This window comes from Sciurus carolinensis, chromosome X (assembly GCF_902686445.1).
Source record: "Sciurus carolinensis chromosome X, mSciCar1.2, whole genome shotgun sequence".
NCBI lineage: Eukaryota > Metazoa > Chordata > Mammalia > Rodentia > Sciuridae > Sciurus > Sciurus carolinensis.
This window is the reverse complement of record NC_062232.1, coordinates 44,326,869-44,354,465: the sequence shown is the minus strand read 5'-3', so window position 1 is coordinate 44,354,465 and position 27,597 is coordinate 44,326,869. Positions and strand designations below refer to the sequence as shown.

Here is a 27,597-nt window from a genome sequence, read left to right as displayed (position 1 = left end):
TCATGAAAGTAATTTTTTTTAAAAACCTGGTCAAAGATAAGCGAAAATAGAAAGGAATGAAATTTTAGTTTGGATTTTATTAGGTTAAAATGATTTAAATAAGTGCATATTGTTCCAAAATTCTTTTCTGTATTTTTGGTGTTAAATATTCTTTCATGTAGGGAAGGAGATAATTGACAGATGTTGAGAACTGCTGAGGTTTTTTTTTTTTATGTTTTCATTTGGGAAACAAACAACTAGAAACCCAATATTGTTCTCCAGAATTTTCCTTGAAATGTTACCAGTCAATGAGAAACACTGGTCTTGCATTTAGAGTTTGTTGGGGAGTTCGGTGATTACAAAGATAACCTTTAAAATATTCTCATGTTTTATCTGAAGTAAAAGATCTTTATTATTCATAAGAATATTAGTAAAACACATATTTTTTTCTGTTTTTCTTTTTGTTTTTTGTTTTTGTGGTGTTGGGGATTGAACCCAGGGCCTTGTGCTTGCAAGGCAAGCACTCTATCAACTGAGCTATATCCCCAGCCCACTAAAATGCATATTTTTATTTTGGAAAAAAGAGGGTCAGTGTCTATTTAACTAATCAGGTCAGGCTTCTTTGGTTACATATGCCAAGTCAAAGTTGAGGTTGAGAGTACATTGTAAAGACATATGAACATGTGTGAAATCTCAACAGAACCTGTGGTGGGAAGAATAATGGCTATTTAGAGGTGTCCATATTCAAGTACCTGGAACCTGTGACTGGATTTGATTATATGATAAAGGAGAATTAAGATTGCAGATGGAATGAAAGCTGTTAATCAAGTGACTTTTACATAAGGAGATCTTTGTGCATACAATGTAAGCACAAGGGTCTTTGAAAAAGGAAGAGGGAGGATTGGGCATATAGTACAGTGGGAGAGCACTTTCCTAGCATTCATGAGACCTTGGTTCCATCCCCAGCACTGAACAACAACAACAAAAATGTAGAATGTGGAGACAGAAAAGAGGGCCAGAGAAAATATATCATAAGGGAAACAGTGTCAGAGAGATTTAACACTGCTGTCTTTAAAGATGAAGGAAGAAGGCCACAAACCAAGGAATACAGGCAGCTTTTTGAAGCTAGAAAGCCCAGGAAACAGATCTTCCCTGTTGCCTACCAAAAGAGTGCATCTGCCAATACCTTCATTTTATGCCCTGAGACCCATGTTGAACTTTTAACCAATAGAACTCTAAAATAATAAATTTGTGTGGTTTTAAGCCATTAAATTTTTGGTAATTAGTTGTAGTAACAATAGACAACTAATACAGAGTTCAAGAGTGGGAAATATACTTCTTTTTTTCTTTTTCCTTTTTTTTTTTTTTTTTTTTTGTAGTGGGGATTGAATCCAGAGCATCATGCATGCTAGGCAAGGGCTCTACCACTGATCCACACTCTCAGCCCTGGAACTGTTTTTGGATTATCCTCATAAACTTAGACTTAGATTGAAAGTAGCTTTGGGGATTAATAGCAGAAGTATGATGACCTTCAGTCTGATGCTGTTCCAGTAATAGCTATGCTTCATTTTATTCTCTTTTGTCCCCAGATGACTGGCTGGCTGACTTTCCTTCTCTCTTTCTTTCTTTCTTTCTCCCTTTCTCTCTCCTCCCTTTCTTTTTGGCTTTCCAGATTTCTCCCTCCCTCCCTTCCTTCCTCCCTCATTTTCTTCCTCCCTCCCTCCCTCCATATGTTGGCCAGACTTTTTCTTTTCCCTTCCTCCTCTTCTTTCCTTTACCTCTCTCCCTCCTTTCCTCCCTCTCTTTCTTCTCTCCCTTTCCCTCCTCTCACCTCCCACCTCCATATCTCTTTGCAGTGCTAGAGGTTGAACCCAGGACCTTTGCGTGCTAGTTAAGTGCTCTACCACTAAGTCACAATCCCAACCCACCCAAATGACTTATTTTTATGTATGTTTTCTGTTTCACCAAAATGTTGGCTTTGAGGTGGCTTTGGATTATTATTACTATATTGATCACTGAAGTGGATTTATAAAGCTTGATGTGGTGGCTCTTCCCTGTAGTTCCATCTGCTTAAGAGGCTGAGGCAGAAAAACCATGAGTTCAAGGACAGCCTGGGCTATAGAGCAAGACCCTGTCTAAAAAAGGAGGAAATGAAAGGAGAGGGGAGGGGAAAGTGGGTCTTTGTTGTCACCAACCATTATTTAATTTTTCCTTTTAGTTCTGTCCATGTTTGCTTCATATACCTAGAAATTCAGTTGTTATGTCCATATATTTATAATTGTTGTCTTCTTGATATTAGTGTATATTTCTGATATTAATGTAGCAAATCCAGCTATCTTTTTTATTGCTAGGTCTTTTTATCCATTCTTTTATGTTTTCTTTTTTAAATATTTTTTTAGTTGTAGATGGACACAATAACTTTATTTATTTCTATGTGGTGCTGAGGATCGAACCCCAGTGCCCCACACGTGCTAGGCGAGTGCTCTATCACTGAGCCACAACCCCAGCCCCTCTTTTCTGTTTTTATGTCTTTGAATCCAAAGAGTGTTTACTATGGAAATCCTGTCCTGTTTTTTTAATCTATTTTGTCATTCTGTCTTTTGATCTGGATATTTAAACCATTTCCATGTAATATAATTATAAATAAAATAGGATTTACGCCTGCTATTTTGCTGTTTGCTTTCCATATGTCCTAAGCTTTTTTGGTACTTTCTTCCTTGGTTGTTGCCTCCCTTTATGTTAAACAGATATTTTTAGTACAACTTTAAAATTCCTTTGTTATTTCTTTTATCTTTTAGCAGTTTTCTTCAGATATGGGATTACAATTAGGTTCTTAATTTAAAACAATCTAGTTCTGATCCAGTCCAACAATTTTACTGGATTACAAAACTTTTCTTTGTGTATATGTGCCCTCCCACCTTCTTTGTTCTATTATTGTTATACACATTACCTATTTATACATTTTATAAGCCTATCACCATTTTTATAATTATTGCATTATATAGTCATCATTGAAATCAGATGGGAGAAGAAAAAAGTCCTGAACACAAAATAAATTTATACTGAATTTTATATTTACCTACATAGTTCTCTTTAACAGTGTGCTTTTTTTTTTTTTTTTTTTTTTTTTGCGGTGCTAGGGATTGAACCCAGGGCCTTGTGCTTGCAAGGTGAACACTCTACCAACTGAACTATCTCCCCAGCCCTGCTTTGTTTCTTAATGTGGACTTTTACTGTCTTGCATCCTTTCATTTCACCCTAAAGGACACCCTTTAATATTGTAAGTTAGGTTGACTGGCAGTACATTTCAGTGTTTTTTTCCTGATAAACATTTTCATTTTTATTCATTTTATTCAATTTGTGGAATTTGTTTCACAAACAACGAGATAGAAAACTCTCTTATTTAGTCAAGGCTGTGAAAAGAGCCTGGTATAAACTTGCCTTGCGATAACTCTTCTTTACATAAAATATAAGATATAGAAAAATTTATTTGTGTTTTGTTTGGTGGCTAGGGAATTAGAATAAAATTTTGGTGTTTTTTAATTCAGTCTTTGTTATCACTGTTGCAGCTTCTAGCTCACAGAAATATGTTACTCTCAATACCTCTTCTTCTAGTCCAATGTGAAATTCCCTTATTGATGTAACTAGAACTCTAAAATAGCTAGGTATTGAAAACTCTTCTAAAATGAAAAGATATATGACTTCTGTCATGAAAGTGATAGAAAAGCAAACCAAAAGTACAAAATTGAATGAAAAAAATATTTTGCTTAATAATTGTCTCTCAAGAAGCTTATATTTTATGCTATAAAACATCTGAAAATGTGAAAAGGCAAAATCACTTTTTTAAAAGACATCACACCATTTGGGCTTAGTTTTCAGAATTCTACAAAATAATATAAAATAATATAGACTCTATTCCATTCTTTTTTGCCAGTATGTGGGATTGAAATCAGGGCCTTGTGCAAGATAGGCCCATGCTCAACCACTGACCTACATTCCCAGACCCCTTTTTAAAAGTTTGTTTAATTAATTAATTAATTTTGTAATAGTACTGAAAATTAAACCCATGGGCACAGTACCACTGAGCTACATCCCTATCCCTTTTTATTTTTAATTTTGAGACATGTTCTTACTAAATTGCCCAACTGGCCTCAAACTTAAAATTTTTCTGCCTCAGCCTTCCAAGTAGCTGGGATTATAGGCATGCACCATCTTACCCTTCCTTTACTCCATTCTTATTAAAAGCAGAAATCAAAATAATAGAATATTCAGGAAAGGCCTATTCTAAAAACAGTGGATTCAAGTGAAATTCATATATTTTAATTTTTTTTATTTTCAGATGGACACAATACCTTTATTTTATTTTATTTTATTTTGGTGGTGCTGAGAATCAAACCCAATGCCTCACTCATGCCTCATTCATGCTAAACAAGCACCAAGCTACAAACCCAGTTCAGAGTTTTCCATATTTCTATGCCAATCTGGTTCAGTAGTAGAGCACTTGCCTAGCATGTGGGGCACTGGGTTCAGTTCTCAGCATGGCATATAAATAAATTAAATAAAGGTCCATCAACAACTAAAAAAAATTTTTTTAAATATATAGAATTCTTAAAACAGAATCCTTTAAAAAAGGAAAAGAAAAACTAGTTATCAGAATGAGCCCAGAAAATATACATTTCATTCACATGTTTCCAAGAATTAGCCATCTTCCTTCCCCTTTTTAAATCTTTTTTTTTTCCACATCAAAAGTTTTGTTTTTGATATTTCACATTATTACTGAAGTCCATTCACTCATTGCTTTAAAAGGGGTTCAGTGAATCCAGGACAAGTAATTGGGGTAAGGAAAATGATTTATTTGGAATGCCAATGCAATGAGAATATGGTATGCTAGTGGAGGCAGATTTTAATCTCAGCATAAGTTTTTTTTTTTTTTTGCAGTGCTGGAGATTGAACCCAGGGCCTTGTGCATATGAGGCAAGCACTCTACCAACTGAGCTATATCCCCAGCCTCAGCATAAGTTTTAAGATCCTTTTATCCTTTGCAAGGTGGAAAGCAGCGTTCCTAATTTAGGAAATGACTGGGAAATAGAGACTTCTGTGTCCTCTCTAGAGATTTAGAACAGGACATTGTGAAACCAGGTCCTCTCCAGAGGTGTAGAACAGTATGTCATGAAACCAGGTGGTTGATATGCATATAATTATAAGGTAGTGATTCCCCTTTATGTCTTGAAAATATCTGAGTTATCCTTATCTTGGTGTCTTCAACCTTGAAGTTGGAGGAGAGAGATTAGGTAATTTTAGGGCAAGTTAATCTCATACTACTGGTACCAGACAATCATCCTTAAATGACTCTATATATAGAGTTGAACAGAAATCTGATCCAGAGGTCAAGGTAGAAAGGGAGACAGAAACAATATGAAGCTTTTTCATCATCTTTTAGTCAACTATTGGGCAGTTTGGCAGGCCCTCATGAATAGTCAATGCTTTCACTAATCTCCAGGATACCTAAAGAACTCAAAAACTTAACACCCAAAAAAGAATCTAAGGGCTGAGGAGATAGCTCAGCTGGTAGAGTGCTTGCCTCGAAAGCACAAGGCCCTGAGTTCGATCTCCAGTACCGCAAAAAAAAAAAAAAAAAAAAAAAAAAAGAATCTAATCAATAAATGGGCAAAGGAACTGAATAGACTCTTAAAACAGAAGAAGAAATATGATCAGTCAACAAATATATGAAAATATTCAACATCTCTAGCAATTAGAGAAATGCAAATTAAAACTACACTGAGATTTCATTTCACTCCAATCATAATGGCAATTATCAAGAATACAAGTAACAGGACTGGAGTTGTAGCTCAGTGGTAGATCACTTGCCTAGCATGTGTGAGGCACTGGGTTTGATTCTCAGCACTGCATATAAATAAATAAAATAACAGTCCATCAACAACTAAAAATATATTTTAAAAAACTAAAAACTAGTTAGAGTTATAAAAATATAACTAAAAGGAGCAAATAAAGTAACAATAAATGTTGTTGAGGATGTGGGGGAAAAGCTACACTCATACATTGCTGGTATGACTGCAAATTGGTGCTACCACTCTGGAAAGTAGTAAGGAGATTCCACAGAATACTTGGAATGGAACCACCATTTGACCCAACTCTCCCAATCCTTGGTGAATACCCCATATACCCAAAGGACTTAAAATCAGCATACTATAGTGACACAGCCACATCAATATCTATAAAGCTAAATTCACAATAGCTATACTATGGAATCAACCTAGGTGCCAATCAACAGGTGAATAGTTAAAGAAAATGTGGTATATATACACAATAGAATATTACTCAGCCATGAAGAAGAATGAAATTATGACATTTGCTGGTAAATGAATGTTACTGGAGAATATCATGCTAAAAAGTAAGCCAGTACCAAATAACCAAAGGCTGAATGTTTCTCTGATATGTGAATGCTAACACACAATAAAGGGGAAAGGGAAGATTAGAAGTACTTTGGATTACACAAAGGGGAATGAAGGAAAGGGAGTGGAGATGGGAATGGGAAAGACAGTAGAGTGAATCAGACATAACTTGCCTATGTTCATATATGAATACACAGCAAGTGTAACTTCACATCATGTATACCACAAGGATGGGAAGTTTAGACTCCATGTATATGAATATATATATATATATATATACACACAATGTTAAAATACATCCTATTGTCATGTATAACTAAAAAGAAAGAACAAATAATTTAAAAAAAAGAGTGTTTTCAATGAAAGCAATCTTCAAGTCCCTGAAAAGTAACCCAGGCAACTGTTACCATAACCTGTACATCAGAGGTATCACCTACAACAAAGCTAGCAGAAGACTAATAACTATGTTGGTCAGCTGTGTGAACTACATATCAGTGCTTTTTAAAGTGAACTAAAAACAAATGAAGTTAGAGGATTTATTTAGGTTTTCTCTCAGTTGTTACACCATTAGGTTTCTGAAATACAGAAACGTAAGCAAAGTAAATATGGAGATATGACAGTTTTGTCATTGTAACTGGTTATTTCCAAGTCTCTGTAGTGTTTGTCTTACCCATCCTATCTTGATGCATAGATAGGATCTTATCAGTTCTTAAAACTGAACAGTTGGCTCCAAAGAGATGGTATACTCTTGGGTATCCTTAACTCTTCTACACAGATTTCCCCTAAGATATTCGTCTGTCTTTTTCCATAGATTAAAATTTGCCTGCAGAAAACTAATATTCATTTCCCTAAAACAAGAATCTCCAGCTACAGGCAGAGCATGGTGTCTGTCACTGTGAGAAGGTCATATCCTTAAAGAAATGTATAATGAAGGAATGTGGATCTCCTTCATTTCTGAAAGAGGGTACAGCTCACTTCTTGTTTGAGTCTTTCACTTTCAGCATTTTGACAATGCCATCCCATTGTCTTCTGGACAGTATGAATTCTGATGAGAAACCAGCTCTTCATTTTAATAGGCTTTGCTTATATGTGATAAATCTAATTTTTTGTCTTTGAATATTTTCTTAATGAATTTAAATTTCATCAATTTGTCTAGGTGTGGATCTGATTGAGTTTACTTCAGTTGTAGTTCATTGAGTTCATTTAGAAGATTAGGGCCATTGTTTTTTCTTTTAATTGATACTTTTTAGTTATACTTGACAGTAGAATCCATTTTGATATAATTATACAAGCATAAAATATATCTTATTCTAATTATGACCCTATCCTTGTGGATGTACATGATGGTAGGATTCACTATGGTATATTCATATATGTACATAGAAAAATTATGTCAGATTCATTCCAGTATCTTTCCTTTTCCTATCCCACTTCCTTCCCTTCATTCCCCTTTGTCTGATCTACTGAATTTCTGTTCTTCCCCTGTCTCCCCTTATTGTGGGTTAGCCTCCGTATATCAGCAAAAACATCCGACCTTTGGCTTTTAGGGACTGCCTTATTTGACTTAGTCTCCAGGTCCATCCATTTACTGGCAAATATCATAGTCATTCTTCTTTATGGCTGAGTACTACTCCATTGTGGATATAGACCACAATTTATTTATGTATTCATCTGTTGAAGGGCACTAAGGTTGGCTCAATTGCTTACCTACTGTGAATTGAGCTGCTATAAATATTGATGTAGCTGCATCACTGTAGTATGCTGATTTAAAATCTTTTGGATATATACCAAAGAGTGGGATAGCTGGGTCAAATGGGAGTTCCATTCCTAGTTGTTTGAAGAATATCCATACTGCTTTCCAGAGTGATCACACCAATTTTCAGTTGTACCAGCAATGTATGAGTGTACCTTTCAAGCCCACATCCTCTTCAACATTTATTGTTACTCATATTCTTGATAATTGCCATTATTGCTGAAGTGAGATGAAATCTCAGTGTAGTTTTAATTTGCATTTCTGTAATTACTTAGAGGTGTTGAACACTTTTTATGTATTTGCTGACCATTTGTATTTCTTCATTTGAGAAGTGTCCAGTTCCTTTGCCCATTTATTGATTGGGTTATTCGTATTTTGGTGATAAAATGTTTGAGTTCTTTATATATCCTGGAAATTAATGCCCTACCTGGGGTACAGGAGGCAAAGATTTTCTCCCATTCTGTAGGCTCTCTCTTCATGCTTTTGATTTTTTTCCTTTGCTATGATGAAGCTTTTTAATTTTATATCATCCCTCTTATTGATATTTGATTTTACTTCTTGCACTTTAGGAATCCAATATGTTGGATTGTTGGGCCTATATTTTATTCTAGGAGGTACAGGGTTTCTGGTCTAATTTCTAGTTCTTTGATCTACTTTGAGTTGACTTTTGTACAGGATGAGAGATAGGGATTGAATTTAATTATACTGCATATGAACTTCAAGTTTTCCCAGCACCATTTGTTGAGAGGCTATCTTTTCTTCAGTGCATATTTTTTGGTACTTTGTCTAGTGTGAGGTAACATTATATTTGTGGGTTTGTCTCTGTGTGTTCTATTCTGTTTCATTGGTCTTTTTTGCCTGTTTTGGTGCCAATACCATGCCATTTTTGTTACTGTAGCTCTGTAGTATAATTTAAGGTCTGGTATTGTAATGCCTCCAGGAGCTTCTTTTCTCGCTAAGGATTGCTTTGGCTATTCTGGGCCCCCTTATTTTTCCAAATGAATTTCATGACTTTTTTTTTTTCTTTCTGTGAAAAACATGATTGGAATTTTCATGAGAATTGCATAGAATCTTTATATTGGTTTTGGAAGTATGGCTTTTTTTTTTTTTTTTTGTAGTGCTGGGGATCGAACCCAGGGCCTTCTACCAACTGAGCTATCTCCCCAGCCCATGGAAGTATGGCCATTTTGACAATATTAATTCTGCTTATCCAAGAACATTGGAGGTCTTTCCATTTTCTAAAGTCTTCCTCAATTTCTTTCTTTAGTGATCTGTAGTTTTCACTGTAGTTATCCTTCACCACTTTGGTTAGTTTGATTCTCAAGTATTTTATTGTTTTTTGAGGCTGTTGTGAATGTGATGATTTTCCAAATATCTCTTTCAGCTGATTCATCATTGGAGTATAGGAATGTAACTGAATCCTGGGTGCTAATTTTGAATCCTACTACTTTGGTGAATTCATTTATGGAGGTTTTTGAGTCTTCTAAATACAGAATCATGTCATTTGGCAAACAGATAGTTTGAGCTATCTGTTCATATCCCTTTTATTTCATTCTTTTGCCTAATTGCTCAGGATAGAGTTTCAAGGACTATGCTGAGTAGAAGTGGTAGGATTGGGTATATCTGTCTTGTTCCTGCCTTTTAGAAGGAATGATTTCAGTTTTTCTCCAGTTAGAATGATATTGGTCTTGGGTTGTCATATATAGCTTTTATTATGTTGAGGTATATTCCTTCTATCCCTATTTTTTTCTAGTGTTTTAAACATGAATGGATACTATATTTTGTCAAATGCTTTTTCTGCTGCTATTGAAGTAATCATGTGGTTCTTGTGTTTAAGTCTATTTATGTGATGAATTACATTTGTTGATTTCCATATGGTGAACCAACCTTGCATTCCTGTGATGAAACCCAGTTGATCATGGTGCACTATTTAATGTGTTTCGGTATGTGATTTGCCAATATTTTATTAAGAATTTATGCATCTCTGTTCATCAAGAATATTGGTCTGCAGTTTTCTTTCCTTGATGTGTCTGTCTGGTTTTGGTATCATTGTGATACTGGCTTTGTAGAATGAGTTTGACAGTGTTCCCTCCTTTTCTATTTCTTGGAATAATTTGAGGACGATTGATGTTATTTCTTCTTAAAGGTCTGATAGAACTTGATTGAGAACCAGTTTGGTCTTGGACTTTTTGAGTACACATTTTCTAAATAGTTTTTGATTATCCTCTTTCAGTTGTGTCTGGTGATATTTCCTTTTTCAACATGGATTTTAACAATTTAAGTATTTTTCTCTTTCTTTTGGTTATCTTGGCTAAGGGTTTATATATTTTGTTTATTCTCTTATAGAATCAACTTTTTCTTTTGAAATTTTTAAATCTCAATTGCATTGATTTCTGCTCTGATTTTAATTATTTCCTGCCTTCTATTGATTTTGGTATTGATTTGTTCTTTTTCTAGGGCCTTGATATGTAATGTTAGATTATTTATTTGGTATCTTTCTATTCTTCTTATTGTACGAGCTCAATGCTATGAACTTTCCTCTTAGGACCACCTTCTTAGTGCCCAGAAGTTTTGATATATTGTATATCTATCCATATTTAAGTATTTTTTAAAATTTCACCTCTGGTTTCTTCTGCTACCCATTCATCATTGAATAGTGAATTTTTTAGTCTCCAGGTGTTAGAGTATTTTATATTTTTATGTTATAGATTTCTAATTTCATTCCATTATGGTCTTACAGAATGCAGAATATTGTCTCTATTTTTTTGTATTGGTAAGAGTCGCTTTGTGTCCTATGACGTGATATATTTTAGAATACGTTCTATGTGCTGCTATGAAAGTATATTTAGTCATTGATGAATAAAATATTCTATATATGTCTTTTGAGTCTAAATTATTAATTGTATTTTTAGTTCTATAACCTCCATATTAATTTATTGTTTGGAAGATCTATCTAGTGATGAGAGAGTTGTGTTAACGTCATCCAGTATTATTGTGTTGTGGTCTATTTGATGGTTGATATTGAGAAGAGTTTGTTTGATGTAAATAGATATTCCATTGTTTGGGGGCATAAATATTTACAATTTTATTTTCATATGATTTCCTTAAGCAGTATGAATTGATATTCTTTGTCTTTACTGATTATTTTTGGCTTGAATACTACTTTATCTGATATGAGAATAGAAACCCCTACTTGTTTATTTCATCCATGTGAATGATACACTTTTACCATCTTTTCACCTTCAGCCTGTGTGGAGAGTCTCTTGGAGACAGCATGTTGTTGGACCTTGTTTTATAATACAGTCTACCAGCCTATGTATTTTAATGAATGACATTAGACCACTTACATTCAGTATTATTAAGAGATGATTTTTATTTCCTGTCATTTTTATTTATTTCTAGCTTTTAAGTTAAATTAGATTTTCATTTTCTCCAGTATTCATCTAGTGTAGTTTCTCCCTTTGGTGGTTTTCATTTTTATTGTCCATTTCTTCTCCATGAAATATTTTATTGAGTATGTTTGGTAGTGCAGGCTTTCTAGTTGTGAATTCTTTTAACTTTTGTTTATCATGGAAGCTTTTTATTTCATCTTCAGTTGTGAAGTCTAGTTTTTCTGGATACAGCATTCTTTTTTATTTTTCACATACATGTAAAATATATAAATGAAAAATATATATGAAATATATATATTTAGTTGTAGGTGGACACAATAACTTTATTTTACATTTTTGAATGTGGTGCTGAGGATTATCCCAGGGCCTCCCATGTGCTAGGTGAGCATGCTACCACTGAGCTACAACCCCAGCCCATGAATATAGCATTCTTGATTGGCATCCATTTTCTTCCAGAACTTCGTATATGTTATTCAAAGACCTCCTAATTTTAGGGTCTGGGTTGAAAAATCAGCTGAGGTCCAGATTGGTTTACCTATAAATATGACATTTGTTTTCTCTTGCAGCTTTTTTGAATGCTAGGCATTTTCATAATAATGTGCCTTGGAATCGGTCTGATTTCATGTATTTGGATTCCTATATGCTTCTTGTATTTGATTTTTCATTTCATTCTTGAGGTTTGGGAAATTTTCTGATATTCTTTCATTGCAAAGATTGTGTACTTCTTTAGTTTGTACTTCAGAGCTGTCATAAATCAATGAATCTTAGAATGAATCTTAGAATTGGCCTTTTAATGTTATCCCATATTTCTTGAAAATTGTGTTCATGGTCTCTTAACATCTTTTCTCCATAATCAACATTATTTTCAAGATTTCTGTTTTAGTCAGCTTTTTCACTGCTGTGAATAAAAGGACCCACCCAGAACAACTATAGAGAAGTAAAAGTTCATTTGAGGGCTCACAGGTTCAGAGGTCTCAATCCATAGACACCAGGATCCACTTCTTAGGGCTCAAGGCAAGGCAGGACATCATGGCAGAGGGAAGCAGAGAGAGAGAGAGAGAGAAACTCCACTCTCCAGATTCAAAAAATATATACCCCAAAGCCATGCCCCCAGTGAACCACTTCCTCTAGCCACACTCCACCTGCCTCAAGTCACCACTGAGTTAATCCCATCAGGGAGCAATTCACTGATTAGGTTAAGGCTACAACCCAATCATTTCTCCTTTTATTTTATTGTAAACAAATGGGATACATGCTGTTTCTCTGTTTGTACATGGAGTAAAGGCGTACCATTTGTGTAATCATAAATTTACATAGGGTAATGTTGTTTGATTCATTCTGTTATTTCTTCCCTTCCCCCCACCCCTCCCAACCCTCTTTTCCCTCTATACAGTCCTTCCTTCCTCCATTCTTGCCCCCCTCCCTAACCCCAACTCTAACCCTAACACTAACCCCTCCCACCCCCCATTATGTGTCATCATCCACTTATCAGCGAGATCATTCGTCCTTTGGTTTTTTGAGATTGGCTTATCTCACTTAGCATGATATTCTCCAATTTCACCCATTTGCCTGCAAATGCCATAATTTTATCATTCTTTATGGCTGAGTAATATTCCATTGTACATATATACCACAGTTTCTTTATCCATTCATCAATTGAAGGACATCTAGATTGGTTCCACAATCTGGCTATTGTGAATTGAGCAGCTTTGAACATTGATGTGGCTGTATCTCTGTAGTATGCTGATTTTAACTCCTTTGGGTATAGGCCAAGGAGTGGGATAGCTGGGTCAAATGGTAGTTCCATTCCAAGTTTTCTAAGGAATCTCCACAGTGCTTTCCAGAGTGGCTGCACTAATTTGCAGCCCCACCAGCAATGTATGAGTGTACCTTTCTTTTTTTTTTGATTTAAGAGAAGTTTTTTTTTTTTTTTTTACATAGGGCAATGATGTTTATTTTTTTTTCCTTCCCCCCCCACCCCTCCCACCCCTCTTTTCCCTCTATACAGTCCTTCTTTCCTTCATTCTTACCGCTCTCCTTATCCCTAACCCTAAACCTAACCCTAAACCTAATGCTAACCCCTCCCACCCCCCATTATATGTCCTCATCCGCTTATCAGTGAGATCATTCGTCCTTTAGTTTTTTGAGATTGGCTTATCTCACTTAGCATGATATTCTCCAATTTCATCCATTTGCCTGCAAATGCCATAATTTTATCATTCTTCATTGTGGAGTAATATTCCATTGTATATATATGCCACAGTTTCTTTATCCATTCATCAACTGAAGGGCATCTAGGTTGGTTCCACAATCTGGCTATGGTGAATTGAGCAGCAATGAACAATGATGTGGCTGTATCTCTGTAGTATGCTGATTTTAAGTCCTTTGGGTAAAGGCCAAGGAGTGGGATAGCTGGGTCAAATGGTGTTTCCATTCCAAGCTTTCTGAGGAATCTCCACACTGCTTTCCAGAGTGGCTGCACTAATTTGCAACCCCACCAGCAATGTATGAGTGTTCCTTTTTCACCACATCCTCGCCAACACCTATTGTTGCTTGTATTCTTGATAATCGCCATTCTAATTGGGGTGAGATGAAATCTTAGGGTGGTTTTGATTTGCATTTCTCTTATTACTAGAGATGTTGAACATTTTTCCATATGTTTGTTGATTGCTTGTAGATCTTTTTCTGTGAAGTGTCTGTTCATTTCCTTAGCCCATTTGTCGATTGGGTTATTTGCATTCTTGGTGTAGAGTTTTTTGAGTTCTTTATAGATTCTGGAGATTAGTGCTCTATCTGAAGTATGATTGGCAAAGATTTTCTCCCACTCTGTAGGCTCTTTCTTCGCATTGCTGATAGTTTCCTTTGCTGAGAGAAAGCTTTTTAGTTTGAATCTATCCCAGTTATTGATTCTTGCTTTTATTTCTTGTGCTATGGGAGTCCTGTTGAGGAACTCTGGTCCTAAGCCGACATGTTGAAGATCTGGACCTACTTTTTCTTCTATAATCTGCAGGGTCTGTGGTCTGATTCCAAGGTCCTTAATCCATTTTGAGTTTAGTTTCGTGCACGGTGAGAGATATGGATTTAGTGTCATTCTGTTGCATATGGATTTCCAATTCTCCCAGCACCATTTGTTGAAGAGGCTATCTTTTCTCCATTGCATATTTTTGGCACCTTTGTCTAGTATGAGAAAATTGTATTTATTTGGGTTTGTGTCCGTGTCCTCTATTCTGTACCATTGATCTACCTTTCTATTTTGATTCATTTCTCCTTGAAACTTTCTTGCATTATCTCACATGTGAGCTTTTGGGGGACACTTCACATCCATACCATAAGATTTATATAATTTATCTTCGTTGCCTGAACTCTTATCTTCCAAGTCTTCTAGTCTGAATTTTTTATTTCACATGTTATACTTTCAACTCCAACTTTTCAAGGAGTGTTGTTGCTGGTTTTTGTTGTGGTTTTTCTTTGTTAAATATTTGTTTAGCAGTTTTCTTGGACTAATTCTTTATTCTGTGAAGTGTAGGATCATTGAATTACCTGCTAATTTCTTTTCCTTTTTCTGCAGTTTTAAACTTGGTTTCCTTAAAACAGGTTCATACCTGTTTCATTACCATTTAACTGTGAGCCAATAATTAGTCAGAAGGTTGTATTAAATGCTGTGCCTTGGATGTCTTTTCTGGGAGATTTCAGGGGGAAAGCACAATTTTGAACATTAGGCAATTCACAAGACAACCTTTGATTTTATTTTCAGTTTGTCTAGAAACTCAGGGTCAGCCAGAATTAAGACTAGGAAGGTTTTCTCCTTCCTAAGATTCTTTCCTGAGAAAGACTTTTATATTCCCAGAAATATATCAGAAGTTTTTACTTTCCCATGGATGGTACCATAATTCCCTCTTAATTCTAGACTGTTATTATTGTTGTTATTGTTTTTGTTTGTTTGTTTTTTGGTTTGAGGTGTTTTTTGGTACTGGGGATTGAACTCATGGGCACTCACCACTGAGCCATATCCCCAGTCATATTTTGTATTTTATTTATAGACAGAGTCTCACTGAGTTGCTTTTTCTGAGGCTGGCTTTGAACTCTAGATCCTCCTGCTTCAGTCTCCTGAGCCCCTGGAATTACAGGCTTGTACCACCACCAGTTTAGACTAGATTTTTGGTCCTAACCCTGCAGGGGGCATTTACTCCAGGGGCACTCTACTAGTGAGATACTTCCCCATCACTTTTTTTTTTTTTGAGAAAGGGTCTCTCTAAGTTACTGAGGGTCTCATTAAATTACTGAGACTAGCATTGAACTTCTGATTCTACTGCCTCAGTCCTGAGTTGCTGGGTTCTCAAACATTTACCACCACAACAAAGCTAGGTTCTTATTTGCGCCAACTGAAATCACAGCTTTAGGCAGTTGTGTTATTCCCAGTATTCATTTTATTTAAGCAATGCCCTGCAGATTGCCCTCTATTCTCCACCCCATTGTGTTACTCCACTACCAGCTGAGCTGAGCTTTGAATGAAATCAAATATCCCCCACATCCTGAATATAGAGATTTTCCAAGTTGCTGCAAAATATTGTTGTTATCTGGGGTATGTTTCTTTCAAGGGAGCTCAAAAAGAGGTCTAGTCTCTCCAGTGTCTTTATTGCTATTGGCTCTTGGCTACCACAACACTCTGCTGGGGAAAAAGAGGGAGTGGCAATTGCCGCAGATTAAAATATCACAGGTACCAGTAGTTTGTTTTGCATAGACAATTTTCATTTTATACTCTGCCTTTGGATAATTATCAAAGATCTATTATGGTTTGTTTTGGTTGTTTTTGCCCATATTTTGATTATTTTAGAAGACAAATAAGTTCACCTAGGCCCTTACTCTGCACTTGTAGAAATAGATCTCCTCCCTCCATTTATGCTGTATAAACAGTGTGGTTGAATTGTTATTATTTCTTTGTAAGTATCTGGAAGAATTTCTTCTTTGGGAGGTTTTAACTACAGCTTTAAATTTTTGTGTGTGTGGGTACTAGGGATTGAACCCAGGGGTGATCAACCACTGAACCACATCCTCAGGCCTTTTTTTATTTTTTTATTTTGAGATATGGGCTTGCTAACTTGCTTAGGGGCTTGCTAAGTTGCTGAGGCTGACTTTGGACTTCCCATTCTCTTGCCCCAGGCTCCTGAACTGTTGGGCAAGTTTAAAAATTTTAATAGTAGTTATAGGATTCATTAAGTTATATTTCATGGTGGTGAGCTTTGGTAGTTTGTGCTTTGGGAGGACTTGTTCCATTTCATCTGTGTTGAGCTTTTGCATTTAGAACTGTTCATTATCGGTATAGTATCTGACAAATTCACAGTAACATCTTTTCATTCCTGATATTCATAATTTTATCTTCCTTCTCTCTTTTTTTCTTTATCAATTTTGATAGGGGTTTATCCATTTTCCTATTTTTACAAGGATATACTTTTTGTCTTTTTTGCAGGGGGTTGGGTAGTGGGGATTGAACCCAGTGGTGCACTTCCATTGAGCTTGATCCCCAGCCTTTTTTATTTGAGACAGCATCTTACTAAGTTACTTAGTCTCACTCAGTTGCTGAGGCTGGTCTTGAACTCGTGATCCTCCTGAGTCAGTGGACAAGAATATAGTTTTTGCCTTTATTAATTTTCTCTTTTAAAATTTTTTTCTCTTTTCTTTCTTTGGTTCTGGGGATTGAACCCAGGGGCATTTTACCAATGAACTACATCCCAGCCCTTAATATTTTTTATTTTATTTCAAGTCGGGTTTTCATTAAATTGCTGCAGGTCTCACTAAGATTCTGAGTGTGGCCTCGATCTTGTGATCTTCCTGCCTTAGCCTTCCTAGTTGCTGGGATTACAGGCATGCACCATCAGATCCAGATCTTATTTTAAATTTTACAGGGCTAGGAGTGTAGCTCAGTGGTAGATCATCTTGTGTATTGCTTACACTAATCCTAGAAGCAGTCATTTCTGTAAGGAGCCCTAATTCCTTTCATAGGAGAATGGTATTAGGGTTCTTGAGCTACCATTGATTCTAGGCCCTCTTAGCTGACATATAAGGAATCACAGAGATACACCTAAATATATACATGTTTATGTACCCACATCTATGAATATTTCTGTATATAACCTTATATATCTACATTAAAGTAAACTTCAATTCATATTGATATCTCCAGTTCTCCATTATGACATGGATCATTCTACCCTTCTCTACCTGTCTATCTATTTAACATCCTAGTCCAGCAGAGAGAAACTTGTCCCCCACCATCCTTTATCTCTTTACTGAATTGTTCAGTTATAGTATATAGGTGTAGTACTATGAAAATTGTTAACTCCCCCAGTTATAAACATCCTTATCAACTAAAATACAATGCCTATGAAAAATTTGGGGATTTTTTGCCTTTAGTATTATAGGTGCCATTCATTTCCACAGTTAAATCATTTAGCACCTGTTCCCAAGACTTGCTAATTCAGGTTACTTCATACTTTGGCAATATGATTAGATTCTTTGGTCAAAATCTACATTCCATTCTCAGATTCCTGACTTGCTAAATGACTTTTTTAAAAGTCACATACAGTACAGTTTACTGTTCGTTTTCTAGCATTCCTTTAGTATTTTTTTCTGGTGCGGGTAGGGTAAAGGAGAACCTATCACACCTATGAAATTTTTAAAAATTGTATTATTTTAAATTGACACAATGTAATCATACATATTTATGGGGTACAGCATGACAATTCAATAAATGTATGCAACATGTAATGATCAGATCAAGGTAATTGGCATATCATCACCTCAGACATTTATCATATCATTGAGACCATTCAAAACCTCCCTACTAACTATTTTGAAATAATTCACTTATCAACCAAAGTTATCCTATTGTCCTATAAAACAGTAGAGGTTATTCCTCATATCCAGCTGCACTTATAAACATTAACGACCTTACCTCTGACCCTCCTTCACCCACCCTTCCCAAGTTGCCTAGCGTTTGATTATTTAAGTTCCAAATAGTTCTGATTTCCTTGAGACTATTCTTTGATCCATGAACTATTTGATCCATGGATTATTTAATTTTCACATGCTTGGAAAATTATCTCACTATTATTAATTATGATAGAGGACATATTTTTAACAGTTTCAGTTCTTACCAATTTAAGGTTGTGCCCTTTTTTTTTTCTGAAACTCACCTTTATTTGTTGTACTAAAACTTTGTGTTAAGGTTGGTTTTATGGTATTTGGTCTATCTTGATGAGTATTCCACATGCAATTGAAAATAATACCTGTCCTACTATTGTTGAGTAGATTATTCTATAACTATCAGATAGTTCTAGTTCTAGGTGTTAGTGATATTATCCAATTCTATATACTTGCTCATTGTGTTTATTGATAAAAGACTAGAGATGACTCATCTATACTTGTCTATGTTTTTCCTTTTAGTTCTCTCAGGGTTGTTTTTTTCTTTTTAATATATTTTAGATGTTGGTGCTAAGAATCGAACCTAGTGCCTCACACATACCAGGCAAACGCTCTACCACTGAGCCACAACCCCAACCTTGTGGGGTTTTTAATTGATTCATTATAATTATACATAATACTGGAATTAATTATGCCATATTTGTACATGCACATAATATAATTTGATCAATTTCATTCTCCTGTAATTTCACCTACCTTCCTCTCTCCCTGATCCACGTCATACTTTACCAAGCCCCCTTCTATTATTTTACTTTAATTATATATTTAATTATATAATTATTTAATCATATTAAATTATCATATTTAATACATATTACCTATGTATTTCATTGTAGTATATTCATATATATACATAACACAGTTTCATGGATTTCATTCCCTAGTACTTTCCCATGCCCTCCCTTCTTCTCTTCCTCTTTATCCCCTTCTTCTACTCTATTGGTCTTACTTGTATTTTCATGAGATGTCCCCCCTGCCTTGCCTTTTGGAAATATTCCTTTTCCCTCCCTTTCTACTTTCCATATGAGAGAAAATATTAGACCCTTGATTCTCTGAGTCTGACTTATATCACTTAGCACCATGTTCTCCAGTTCCTTCCACTTACCACAAATGACATAATTTCTTCTTTATGGCCAAGTAAACTTCTTGTGTATATCACATTTTCATTATGAATTCATCTGTCGATGGACATATAGGCTGGTTTCATAGCTAGGCTATCATGGATTATGCTGCCATATACATTAATATTCATGTATTACTATAATATACTGAATATAGATCCTTGGGATGAATGCCAAGGAGTGGGACAACTGGGTCATATGGTGGTTCCATTACTAATCTTTTTTTTAACTTTATACATATTTAATTAAAATAGGATAGGCATAAATCAAAAAGAAAAAAGGATAAAGTGTCACTGCCATTTTGTTTTCAAGGAGGAGTCAGGGGACAACAAATTATCAGGAAAACGTTCTAAGAGCATTCTGAAGTAGCTAAGTTACACAAAATTAAGATTCAAATGCCAAAATTAAGTATTATCTCACTTAATCCACAAATGAAAAAGGAGTCCAAAGGTTATCCTGTTTAGTATAAGAATTTTTACATTAAATATATAGCGATTTGTTTTTCAGAAAGTGATACTGGCAAATTTTAGAAGAAAGAAATTTCCATTATGAAATGACTAGAAAATCTCAACTACAACTAAGCAGCTATGCCATAGCTCAGTAAGTACCATTAAACTGTTATGGGCTAGTGTACATTTCAGTTTAATATACAACTACATTTTGGGTTTTAGAAAGGCAGCAATAATTATATTTTGGCTTTTATTCTAGATACTTAACACAGTTAAGGCGACAGTTCAAGCATTATTAAGTGAAGGTAGTTAAAATTTAATGACAATCATTACAATCTCTGGCAACCTACATACACTGTAATGCTTACATGGAATGAAATCAGTGTTACTTAATTGGTGTCATACACACACACACACACACACACACACAGAATTTAAACTATCAAAGACAATCACCCTAAGTGTACTATGGTAACATGTTAAAAATGTAAATACAACAGACAACAAAAGTAACATGAACACCCTATTCATTACTTAGGAGACAAGTGACTGCTTCTCACACAAAATCAAACCTTTATCAGTCATCCTAATCACAATGGCTTATAAAAGCATCAGGTTCCCAGTAGAGAAACTATTCTAGGAAAGTCAGTAAATCTTTTGAAAGTTTCACATCTGTAAAACCAGGATAAGGCTACAACTATCTTGAAATCTGAAGAAAGTATCAGTTGCAACAGTAAGGTTCCCAGCCATGATGTATAGAAAGGTCCTCATGTAGCATATGTTCCCTGGCTCCAGGAAAGCTTCGTGTGCATAACGCAGAAGTTGCCGAAGAAGGAAATTGGAGAAGTTCAGCTGTGTTTACACTGTGCTATGACTTAAACCTCAGGAGTGGTGTGATCCATCAGGCTTTTCATAATGCTCAGTGCCATCCATTTAGCAATGTGCTCAAAGATAAAAGCAGGCATGATTGTGATGGTAACTCCAGTCCCTGATGTTGACAGTATGTCTGCAATTTGAGAGTCCTTCAAACCAATGACATTCTGCCCGTTGATTTCACAGATGTTATGTTCGGTGAGAAGACTATTTCTGGCTGCAAAACCATCTTTCACTATGGATGTTATTTTTCCATTTTTAAAGATAAAACCAACATGTCCAGTACTATCCTTGTGCATGGCAATTGTGCGTTCAAAGGGTCTGTCATGAATGGTCATAGTAATCTTCTCTCCAAAAACCTGTTTGAGCACCTTGTGTGATTTATCAGAGCTCCAACCTGGACAGTTTTCACCATTGATATGCAGCACCTGGTCCCCAAATCTCAGACCAACTAATGAGGCTGGAGAATTAGCCTGGACTAGCTGAACAAATAATACCATTATCTCTAGATTTAAGCCTAAGCCCAATTTTTCCATCTTGATCCTTACACAAAATGACTTCACGAATCCCTTGCTTAATCTCTGCTCTCCAAATTCCAACATCATTACCAGTTACAGGAGCCACCATATAATTCATACTGGAAGGCCTTGCTACCAACCCCTGAACTCGTGCTCCAGGGACCATGGCCATATTTGCATGTATATCTTCATCATTTAAACTCAGGCCTATGCACTGGAAGAGCTCCGGATATAGTTTAGGATAGAGATTTCCATCTTGAGAGATGGAGCAGAAGCTTCTGACAAAATTGCTGGGTTGGCAGGGTTTGCAGAAAAGGCAGTTTGAACCTGAATTACTTTTTCTACCTTCAAATCTTCAAGAGATGGATAGAGAGATATTTTTGTAGGATTTTTCTAGGACACAGGCACTGGCTCACAGCCACCGGCTCACAACCACCGCTGCTGCCTCCGATCACTCTTCATGACTAATCTTTTGAGGACTCTCATACTGCTTATCAAAGTGGTTACACTAATTTGCAGTCCCACCAACAATGTATAACTGTACCTTTCCCCCATCCTTACCAACAAATATTGTTCTTTGTATTGTTGCTGGTTGCTATTCTAACTGGAGTGAGATGATTTGTTAATATAGTTTTGATTGACCTTTTCCAGATGACTAAGGATGTTGATCATTTGTATTTTTCTTTTAAAAAATGTGTAATTAGTTCTTTTGCCCATTTGGTTGTTGGATTATTAATTCTCTGGTGTTAAATTTTTTGAATTCTTTGCTATTCTGAATATTCTTCCCCTTTCAGAGCAGTAGCTGACAAAGATTTTTTCCCATTCTGCAGGCTTTCTTTTCATGCTCTTAATTGTTTTGTTTGCTGTACAGAAGCTTTTTAATTTGATGCCATCTCACTTATTGATTCTTAGTTTTATTGCTTGAACTGTAGGGGTCTTGTTAAAGAAATTAGTGCCTCTGCCAATATGTTGGAGTGCTACCCCTGTTTTCTTCTAGTAGTTGCATTGTTTTGTACAGGACGAGAAAGGTGTCTAGTTTTAGTCTTCTACATATGGATATCCAGTTTTCCCAGCACCATTTGTTAAAAAGACTACTTTTTCTTCCATGCATGTTTTGGGTACTTTTTTCAAGAATCAGATAACTGTATGTGTGGGATTTGTTTCTGTGTCTTCCATTCCATTCTACTGGTCTTCCTATCTGCTTTTATGCCCATACCATGCTGTTTTGTTAGTATAGTTCTGTATTACAATTTGAGATCAAGTATTATGGATGCCTTCAGTGTCACTCTTATTGCTTAGGATTCCTTTGACTATTCTGAGTCTTTTATTCTTCCAAATTAAGTTTAGGATTGTTTTATCTAGTTCTGTGAAGAATGACACTAGTATTTTGATGGGGATTTCATTGAATCTGTGGATCACTTTTGGTAATATGGTCAATTAGATAATATTAATTTTGCCTATCCATAAACATTGGAGTTCTTTCCATCTTCTAAGTTCCTCTCCATTTTTTTCTATAATGTTCTATAATTTTCATTGTAGAGTAGTTCTTTCACCTCCTTATTTAGATTGATTCCAGTGGGTTTTTTTAATTCATTTTTATTGTAACCAAATGGGATACATCTTGTTTATCTGTTTGTACATGAAGTAGAGGCATACCATTTGTGTAATCATACATTTACCTAGGGTAATAGTTTTTGATTCATTCTGTTATCCCCCCCATGGGGGTTTCTTTAGGCTCTTGTGAGCAAAAAAGTTTTCTTGACTTCTTTCTCAGCAGATTTATACTGGATTATAGAAAAGCTATTGATTTTCATATGCTGATCTTGCATCCTACAACCTTACTGAATTTGTGTATCAGATCTAGAAGTCTTTTGGTGGAGTTTTTTGGTCTTCTAAGTATAGGACCATGTATAAGCAAACACAGTTTGATTTCTTCTTTTGTTATTTGTATCCCTATAATTTCCTCCTCCTGCCTAATTGCTCTTGGTAGAGTTCCAAGAACTATATTGCATAGGGTTGGTGAGAGTAGATGGACATCTTGTTTTATTTCTTGTTTCAGCAGAAATGCTTTCAATTTTTCTTTTTTCAATATGATGCTGGCTTTGAGGTTTTCATATATAGCCTTAATAATATTGAGGTTAGTTCCTTCTATCCCTGGTTTCTTAACTCTTTTTAACATGGATGGTTCCTGGATTTTGTCAGAGACTATTTCTGCAACTTTTGAAATGATTGTGTGATTTTTGTGCTTGATTTTGTTTATGTGATGAATTATACTTATTGATTTATATATGTTGAATCAACCTTGTATCCCTGGGATAAAACCAGTCTGATCATGTGGTACAGCCATCTTAGTGCATTTTTAAATTTGGATAACTAATATTTTATTAAGAATTTGTGCAGCTGTGTTCATCTGGAATATTAGTCTATAGTTTACTTTCTTTGAGGTGTCTTCATGTGCTTTTGGTATCAGGGTGATACTGGCTGCTTAGAATGAATTTGGAAGTGTTTGTTCCTTTTCTGTTTCATGGAATCATTTGAGGAGTATGGGCATTACTTCTTCATTAATGGTCTGGTAGAATTCAGTTGAGAATTCAAACTTTTGTTTGTTGGAAGGCTTTTAATTGTTGCTTCAATCTCATTTCTTATTATTAGTCTGTTTAGGTTTCCTATATCCTCTTAATTCAATTTTGGTAGGTCATATGTATCTAGAAATTTGTCAATATCTTCTAGGTTTTCCAATTTATTGAAATATAAAATATAAAAATATTCCCAATGATTCTCTGGCTTGCAGAAATGTCTGTGGTGATAGCACCTTTTTAATCTTTTAATTTCGTTATTGAGGCTTGGAAAAATGTCTGTTATATCACTGCATAGGTTCTGAATACCATTATCCTGTATCTCCATTCCCTCTTCTATTCACAGTGATTCTTATATTTGTTCTCAGTGTTGTCCCAGAGTTCTCGTATGTTTCGTTCATGGTATTTTTATTTATTTACTTATTTGTTTATTTATTTATTCATTTATTTATTTATTCTGTAGCACACACTGATTATTCAAGTTTCATATACCCTGTCTTCAAGGTCTGAAATTCTGTTTTCCATATATTCTAATCATTTGGTGATCCTTTCAAGTATAATTTTAGTTGATTTATTATGTCTTTCCTGGAGGTTTATTTGGTTTCTTCTTAGAGTGTCCATCTCTTTAGTGAAATGATCTTTTATGTCCTATATTTACTCTCTTCATTTGTTCCTGAGATCTTTCATCTCATCTTTTTTTTTTCCCCCTGCAGGACTGGGGATCGAACCCAGGGCCTTGTGCTTGCAAGGCAAGCACTCTACCAACTGAGCTATCTCCCCAGCCCCTCATTAATCTTTTTTTACAAACAATTTTGCAGTCTTTTTCTGAAATTCCATCCCCTCAATATTTGTGTGTTCCTTTTTGGGGGAATTGCAAATTTTCCAGGAAGACTTATTTGTCTGTTTCCTCATGATTCTAGAGGTATTGGATTAACACATCTTTTGGGATGAATTCCTTTTCCTCTTCTATGGGGGTATCCTTTGGTGTATAGTTATCTCTTTTATAATAAATCCTATGTTTTTGATATATCTTACCTTCAACACCCAAATTCTATGTAATCCAAGTGTTAATTTCGATTACAAGTGCCTCTCAATTTCCTGCTCCAGGACTGGGGACATAGCTTAGTTTTAATTCATTCTCGAAGTGTTGCTACAACACTGGCGTCCCTTGATTCAGCATCTTGGAATCTGATTTTGCTGAGGGTCACATACCTCAGAGTGGGACCTCAGGTGCCCCCAAGCCATTCCTACCTGGGGCCTTGTTGTTAGTTTGTGATTTTTGTCTCCTCTACTCTATGTAAAGTATTATTGAAGCTTGAACAGGATGAATTTGTATGTGGAGCATGGTATGGCTGTTACTTGGATGAGTTGTAGGTGATGATGTAGGTGTAGCTTAGTAGTAGACTACTCGTAATGTCATAGTTGTGAAGCTGGGGTTGTGGCTCAGTGGTAGAGCACTTGCCTGGCACATATGAGGCACTGGGTTTAATCTTCAGCACCACATAAAAATAAATAAATAAAATAAAGTCATTGTGTCCATCTACAACAAAAAATTTAAAAATATTATAGTAGCTTCCTAGCCACTTTCAAAAAAAGGGGAAACAAACAATGGCTAGAACAGCAGTGAACACTATACAGCACTAAAGTAAATGCCTGGTACCTACTATGATATATACAACACTAATTAACCCTAAAATAGGAATGGCAGGGTCAGCAGTTAACAATAGCAACAATAAACAGCTGTGAATTAGATCTGGCATTAAAGAGCAAGTGTCAACTCTGCCGTCTATAGTACTAATAACCACCACAAAATGAATGGTGCGAGCAGGAATTATATAAACTTAATAGTTATAAAAGATATTAAAATTAAGTTGATTAAGAGGAAAGAAGTGTCAAAATGCATTCTATTGCGATGTATAACTAATTAGAACAAATTTAAAAAGGAAAGATGTGGAAAATAGAGGAAAGAAAATGGGAAAGAAGGCAAAAGAAAGTTCAAAATATTCAAAAAGTGGATGAGGGAGAGAAGAATAGAGGTAGCAAGTGATGGCTATAAAGAAGAAGGAGGATTGAAAAAACTAAAACTAAATAGAGAAAGAGAAAAGAGAATTTGACTATTGGGGCAAAAAGAAGAGGTAAGGTAATTAGTAAAATAAAAACAAAAGCAATAACAAAATATCCAAAAAGCAAACCAAAACAAATGGAAAAATGATCCTAACCCTCCAAAAACCAAGAAAATAATGAACTGTTGAACAAAAGTGATAAAAATGGAGATATATATACATATATAAAAAGTGAAAAAAAATTCTCAATGAAGGGATTGTCTCCTCTGAAGTGGTGAAGGATGGATGTTCTCTGCCTGTGCCATTCTGTCCTTCTTTCTATTTCTTCTTGGCCTGCTTATCCTTTATGGTAAGGGTTGTATTTTTTAAACCTGTCTTCTCTTTTGGTGATCTGCCAGCTGGTGTTGCCTGGAATTGAAGCTTGTTGTAATAGCTCTCAGCTTCCCTTCTCACCAGTATAAGATTGGACAAAATGTGAAGTACTGACAATTTAAGTTTTGTTCAGATAGACTAGATTGATGTGCTCCCAGGACATGGCTGATTCAGAATTCTAAATGGGAAGTTTCAGTGGCTGGCTTTTAACTCTGATTGGAACTTCACAACTTTCATGGGTTGTATCTGTTCCAGAGATTAGAATACCACACCCCAGAGTGGGGCATGTGACTATGTCTGCTGGGTGTCTGGATGTCAGGGATCACCAGGTATTCTACTTTCAGGGTAAGGTAAATAACCCTCCAAAGGTTTCATATTCTCCACCACTCATGAGTGGATCATGATCTGGGTTCCCTACATCAGATCCCACATTCATTCAAGCCTATCAGACCCAAAGAGAAAGCAAGTCATCCTGCCCTCTGTATCCCGAGTCTCTACTCCCCTGGGTACGATCCTCTCTGTGCTCGTTTCATTTGCACCCCAGGGACACTCTAGGCCCCACATCAGGTGCTCGCTAGGACAGTCTGGCAATGCTTTCTGGGATCTCCCAGGTTCCCACAGCATGAACTTACAACATGGCCACATCAAGATGACTCCCCACTTCAGCTCTCTACTCCTTCCCCAAGAAACAGAACACTTTCAAACTCCAGCTTACTGCACAGCCTCTGCTTTAGTTAAGATCATATTACCTGGCTGTTCCACACATTCTTCTGTGCCAGTTTGCTATGTCTCTCTTTCTGCCTGTTACCTGTCCCCTCAAAGGTAAACTGATGCTGCTTGTGCTATCAGCCTGACTCCAAAGTACTTTTTCTTGTCTGGGTTCAGAGCATCCAAATTTCAATCTCTGATTCTCTGGCTGATATTGGATTTCAGTGAATTCCCTCTCACCCGCTTTGCTGAGAAGTTGTATTCCTGGTGCTTAGATCCTGAACCAGGGAGCAACTGGAAAATGCACCCTTCTTCTCTTCTGTCATCTTTGGTTTCCAGTTTTGACAACTTTTGCCTCATGCATTTATAAACTATTTTGTTAGTTGCATAACATTTGGC

At 35.8% G+C, this 27,597-nt stretch overlaps 1 protein-coding gene and 1 pseudogene across 1 annotated transcript in view; one reads left to right on the top strand and one right to left on the bottom strand.

Annotated features, from left to right (window-relative positions):
- The window catches only part of Wnk3 (WNK lysine deficient protein kinase 3), a 167,181-nt gene that overhangs the window by 121,170 nt on the left and 18,414 nt on the right, over positions 1 to 27,597 (top strand). The gene's annotated exons all lie outside the window — the stretch shown is intronic.
- LOC124972557 (syntenin-1-like) lies at positions 20,672 to 21,626 on the bottom strand (annotated as a pseudogene).